The sequence below is a fragment of the Pseudorca crassidens genome, chromosome 9, assembly GCF_039906515.1.
Source record: "Pseudorca crassidens isolate mPseCra1 chromosome 9, mPseCra1.hap1, whole genome shotgun sequence".
NCBI classification, from domain to species: domain Eukaryota; kingdom Metazoa; phylum Chordata; class Mammalia; order Artiodactyla; family Delphinidae; genus Pseudorca; species Pseudorca crassidens.
The window spans coordinates 437,610-444,318 of record NC_090304.1 but is presented as its reverse complement, the minus strand read 5'-3'; positions in this window follow the sequence as shown (position 1 = coordinate 444,318).

Below are 6,709 nucleotides of genomic sequence, written 5' to 3'. Positions count from 1 at the left end.
CGCATATCCAGTCACGTAAGTTAGGTCACGTGTCTGGCGTACATTGTCATGTGCGTGCGTCCTCTCCAAGTGGTGGTGCTTTTGCGTACTGTACCATACGGTACTGTTGCTGTGCATCACGAGGAGCTGACTAACAAAGACCTGATGGAATTGGAGGCCCAGAGAAAGGACTAAGAGAGACAAGAAGAGGAAGAAGTAACTGAAGAACGGAAGAGATTCACAGCACAGGAAATGGCAAGGGGATTTTCTGTATTTGAGGAGGCACTGTTAGTTTTTGAGGCACAGGACCTGAATATAGAACAGTACATGAAGGTTTCAGTAGCCGTTCAGAATATAATCCAGTGCTACCATGTCACCTATGATAAGAAAAAAAGAGCTACCAGACATCACTGGATCTTTTTTTCAAGAGGGTAGATAGAGTTGAACCCAGCAAGGAACCAGAGCCTGTGCCATCAGCGTCAGGTGTGAGTGAAAGTGCAGCTCGCCCTCCGTCTCCTGTTGCTGACGACCCTTCAGCTCTACCGTCTCCCACCACCTCTCTCTCCTCCAGTCAGTAACTCTTCCTGCCTGTTCCCTCGATGCCAGCCCCTGCATGCCAGCTGTTGTGCTGCACTACTGTACTTTTCAAGGGACTGCACTGTAAGTTTAAAAATCTTTTAAAGTCTTTAAAAAAATCTTTTCTTTTTTGTGTTTGTTTTTTATATGTTATTTGTGTGAAAAGTATTATAAACCTACTACAGTACAGTACTATATTGCTGATTGTGTTAGTTGGGTACCTAGGCTAACTTTGTTGGACTTAGAAAAAATTGGACTTATGAACACACTCTTGGAACAGAACTCGTTCGTATGTAAGGGACTTACTGTATCCCAGACTGGGAGTGAAGCAGAAATTAAGCCACCTCAAAGCCTAAAGGGTGCAGGGGTGTCACCCCCACCAAACCTCCATTTCGTTCACCTGTCTGGCCCCAGACCCAGATGGAGCTGGTGGAGACTCGGGGCCGCGGCAGACTAAGCCGTGGGAGTCCAAGTGCAGCTGCTGTGCCAGACGTACATCAACCGGGCCCGGGACTAGGGTGTGTGGACAGAGGTCTGGGGAAGGCGGCCTTTCCTGTCCTGTCTCTAAAGCTGGACATGGCCACCCGGCCACCTCGTGGCAGATCTGCCAGCCGTAGGAGGGTTGTGTCAGACCCACCAAAACAGAGCTTTGTTTGTGAAACAAAGAATGCCCGCCACTCAACGCACACGGTTCAGGTTGCCAGCCACGGCACTTGCGGACCAACAGAGCGTCCTGAAAGGAGTTCGGGACAAAGGTCAGGAGGCGGCTCCTTGGATGTAGAGAAACCTCTGGAAAAAAATTTAATGAACCCAATTTCCTGTATCTTCCTGAAACTGCGCACCTCAGGTTGGGACGTGAGCCCACGGTCTCTTAATTAGAATCACCCACCTGGTGTCTGGACTTACTGAGGCTCAGCACAGAAGGAATTCAGTGAGAGGCAAAGTGATGGGCTTATTAATATAGGACGCTCGTGAGGGGTACAGGCGGGCAGGCGAGGGGCTTCTGCCCCAAGAATTAAGCAGGCTACATTTTTATAACCAAAGGGAAGCGGGGAGGGGGGAAGACCGCCTTCTTCCTCATTCTTTGAGTAGACGTCACTAGCTCTTCCTTCGTATCAGGCAGGAGAGTGTTTGACCTTATGAGGTCAAACTACGACTGTCATAGCGCTCATTCAAATCAGCAGAAGGGCGGTAACATATACTGAAATATGTTGCACCAGGTCAGGGAACACATATCCGGGCCATCTCCAAGTCCTGATACTAACGGAAAAAAGGGGGAAGGGAAGAAGCCTTTTTAAAAACTCAAGCAAGTAGACTTAGTCTATTTCAACTGTTATTTATAAACTAGTGAGTTTTATATTTTAATACCTGATTCATGACTGTTTTAAAATGAAGATGATGAGATCTCTGTCCATCTGAATGTATGTACATTATAAATGTTTCTACCTCCAGGTGGTATTTTCAAATTTAATTTGTAAATGAGCTCTATTTAATTGACTTAAAAGAAGTTAAGTGCTTACATAAATTCTCAGAAATATAATAGAAACTAACCCAAATGCATCTCATGTTATGTGATCAGGGAAATATCCAGTATTAAATTAATATTCAGTATTAAGTTTTGTCTGTTTCATTTAATTAATACAGACATGTCTTTAGAGTCATCAACACTAAGTATACTACTTTTATTGTACCTAGATTTACTAAAAGTCAGATAAGTTTATGTTACCTCTGTTACAAAATTTGTCAGCAAGAAAAATAGCTTCAGATGATGGCTGACTTGTTCTGATGTCTCATGAAGTTTTCATGGGTCATCTAAACATAATTGTTGGGAACAAGTGAATTAAAGAGATATAAATGGGGTAAGAGCTTTCAGATAAACCTTTTAAGAATAATTAGGTTTTATGATATGTCTACTTACCAGATTTTTGATAACTTGAAACTTGAGAGTTTTGCTAAATAAAGTTACATGATGAAAATTTATTGAATGTCTGTATTATTTCCAAATAAGATAAAATACTGAAACATTAATTACAAAACATAGGCTTCCTTTTACAGAAAAATTAAAGATATTAGTAGATATGTTTGGCGCCATACTAAGGCATATTCTATAAGAAAGCACACATTTTTTGAAATTATAAATAATATTTATAAATTTGCCAATTTACAGAGTGCTAAGGTAAAAGTTCATAATTGCTTACTTCTTAGTTCTCACTAGAAATTAAGGTTTTTAAAGGTTAAGGATTCTAATTAAAAATGTAATTAAACTACTAAAAATTAATGAGGAAAACATCTTTGTATGCAAGGAAAAAGAAAGTGTAAGTAATGGAAATGCATTTTGTTAAGGGAAAAGAAAGTAATTTTCTTCTAAAGAGAGAGAGAAAAGGGGAAAGCATAGGACAAAATCTGAAGGTAAAAAATTTCCGATAACTTTCAGGTCATACCACTGAACTGGGCAAGAAATGACAGAATTCTAACGAAAAACCTGATGGCTTCATAAAGCTGTTAACAGAAGGTCAAGATCAAGAGGAATTAGTACATAGGCTGAATGATAACTTTTATGACTTTCTGTCTGAAATATTACTGGTTTTTCATCTTTGTTTTCCAGATCTAAGGAAACCCTTCTCCTGAAGGTTGCTATGACTTATGGCGATTTGGTAAATTATACCTTTGTAAGCAGAACTGAATCATTTATCTTTTCTCTCTACCTGATCCCTCCAGAGTTTGGAAACTTCTAGTGAGTATTCTTATTTTCATGGCAATATAGTTATTTGGATAAGTTCAGAAAGAATATGTTCTCCTTATAACAAGACGCAATTCGGAACACTGGTTGTATTAACCTGGCTTTGAAATGTCATATTGGACAATATGCAATCAGAATCAGATATGACCACACAGCTTTAAAGGACTAAGGTGAACTTCATGGAGCCTGAAGTCCCTTGGACAAACAGCCTGGTACCTTGTTTACGGGGTTCCTAGCAGCCTTATCAGGTGAATAAGGAAGGCCACCTCCTGGCAGGTGCAGGAATTTCAAGATATCTTGGGGGACCTTGAGAAGAGAAGAGTCTACCCCAATCTACAGGTATTACAGGCAGAAGCTGATGGTAACTGTTTGGTGTGAGAGGCCTTGAGAGGACTTTTAAAGTTCAGTCTGAGAGTCCTTATAAAAAGTTCCAGCAGGGACGTCCCTGCTGGCACGGTGGTTAAGAATCCGCCTGCCAGTGCAGGGGACACGGGTTCGATCCTTGGTCTGGGAAGATTCCACATGCTGCAGAGCAACTAAGCCCGTGGGCCACAACTACTGAGCCCGCGTGCCACACTACGGAAGCCCGCGCGCCTAGAACCTGTTCTCTGCAACAAGAGAAGCCATCGCAATGAGAAGCCCATGCACCGCAACGAAGAGTAGCCCCTGCTCGCCACAGCTAGAGAAAGCCTGCGCACAGCAATGAAGACCCAAGGCAGCCAAAAATAAAAAAAATAAAAAATAAAAAAAAGTTCCAGCAAGGCCAATTTAGAAGAGCCTATAGCATCAATTACACTTATGTAAATAATCAGGTCATGTTTATTGAAACCAGGCTTATTTTGTAAGCAAATTAGTCTTACTTTGGCTATATTTTGTAGAAACGAGGGTAATTTTAGAGAGAAAAAAATTTTGTTTCAGTGGATATTAAGTTCTAGTGTTGTTAGTTGTCTTTGAGGTTTTGTATTTACTGCCTGAGACTCACTGCCTAGATGGCTCCTTGTTACTGTGTTGCATTACCATAAGGTTTAATTAAATTGTTAAAAGGACACTCTAAGCTTGTTTCTGAAGCTTATCACAATAATCTCTCTTTGGATGAACATCAGATGCCCCATAACCTGCAACCAGGAGATTATACACACTGGAAAAGACATCATTTAAAGGATTCTCTCCAACCCAGATAGAAGGACCCTCATTGGGTGCTCTTAACTAGCTCACACACAGCAAGACTGAAGGGAATTAGTTCTTGGATTCATATTTCCCATTTACAAAGGGCCCTTGCACCCGACTGACTGGTCTATAGAGGACTGCTGATCTCAAACTCACCTTAAAACGATGCTCACCTAGAGTCTGTCATACAGAGTGAAGTAAGTCAGAAAGAGAAAGACAAATACCGTATGCTAACACCCATAATGGAATTTAAGAAAAAATAATCATGAAGAACCTAGGAGTAAGACAGGAATAAAGACACAGACCTACTAGAGAAGGGACTTGAGGATACGGGGAGGGGAAGGGTAAGCTGGGATGAAGTGAGAGAGTGGCATGGACATATATACACTACCAAACGTAAAACCGATAGCTAGTGGGAAGCAGCCGCATAGCACAGGGAGATCAGCTCGGTGCTTTGTGATCACCTAGAGGGGTGGGATAGGGAGGGTGGGAGGGAGGCAGACGCAAGAGGGAGGAGATATGGGAACATATGTATATGTACAACTGATTCACTTTGTTATAAAGAAGAAACTAACACACCATTGTAAAGCAATTATACTCCAATAAAGATGTAAAAACAACAACAACAAAAAAAAAAACAATGCTCAATCAGAAGAGAAACCATGCCCACACGGGGACAAGAAGAAGATGACATCAGAAGTAGGCAGCTGGCCCAAGATGCCAGACCTGACCCATATGATCATTTATAGTGTTTTCTTAACTTCTTGAACTTTTGCACATGAATCGAATGTTTTCCTATCATGGGCACAGTCCTATGCAGAGTTCTAAAATCAGTCCAGTTGTTGGGTTGATGGTCAATTAACTACATTCAGTACATCTGGTTATCTTGGTGGATTTCTCCTGCGGCTCTGACTGGCTCTGAATGGTCCTTAGGAGATCTATTCTAGAAGAAAAAAATTATAGTTCTGTTCAGGCCACTATCGAATTACTAGGTGGGATCCCCTCACTTGGCTAATTAATCATACTTGCTCTGACCCTGGCCAGAAATATGAATTTTCTTTAAAAGTTACTCGAGTTCAATCAGAGCAGTGAGCTAAATTTCAGTCAAAAACCATAATCACTTGCTTATTAGGAGGGACCCTCCCTCAGTTATGGGGTAGATTTACCAGGTCACAGTCATTTAAGTTTAAGGGTCCCCTTGTGCTGGGAACAATTAAATCATACTAAGGGTCATCAGCCTGATGACACTAGGAAATTGGGCTGTCTTATGAACAATGCCAATATGTCGTTACCCCTAAAGATAGCGATTGGTTCAGAGCAAACTGTCAGCCGACTGGGAGTACACTCGGCCACACCTAATGGAAATTCTTGGCCTAACTTCTTACTTACGATTTTATTAATGCTACTAGCTATAGCACTTGTCTTCTGCCTGTTCTACAAGATTGTTGTTTCTTGTATTGACCAAAGTGTAAGTGAGCTTCCAACAAAAATAATAACTAAGCAACTTGAAATAGTCTACCAAATATATAGTTCTATATGAGGTTACAATGATCGTAATAATGTAACTCTAGATATGGGAAGAAGTAACATGGGAGAGTCACTTTCTGGACTGTAACAGACTAGAGTGACGGGGGGTCCAGAGACTTCACGGACACCTCTGACAGGGCCTGGTCCAGCAATAGCACATGGAGCCCTCTGGGCACCATGGGGCGGATGGTCATGACATGCCTCCCAAACCTTGGTTAAATTTATGACCAAGAGGGGCAAATTGTAAAACAAATACTGTTGCCCACCATCCAGTTCTACAAGGATCAGGCCATTAGCCACTGGAGTCTCTGACTGACAGCTCACCCTGAGGGCAATTCAGGATGAAGAACAGGACGAAAAGGCTGTCTGTGCTTTGGAAAACCAGGCCCCTTAGGCAGGGTAATCGCAAGAGGAAATTTTTTTTTTTTTTTTTTTTGCAGTATGCGGGTCTCTCACTGTTGTGGCCTCTCCCGTTGCGGAGCACAGGCTCCGGACGCGCAGGCTCAGCGGCCACGGCTCACGGGCCCAGCCGCTCCGTGGCATGTGGGATCTTCCCGGACCGGGGCACGAACCCGCGTCCCCTGCATTGGCAGGCGGACTCCCAACCACTGCGCACCAAGGAAGCCCGAAATTTTTCTTTTTTAAGACTTTTTTTTGATGTGGACCATTTTTAAAGTCTTTATTGAATTTGTTATAATATTGCTTCTGTTTTGGTTTTTG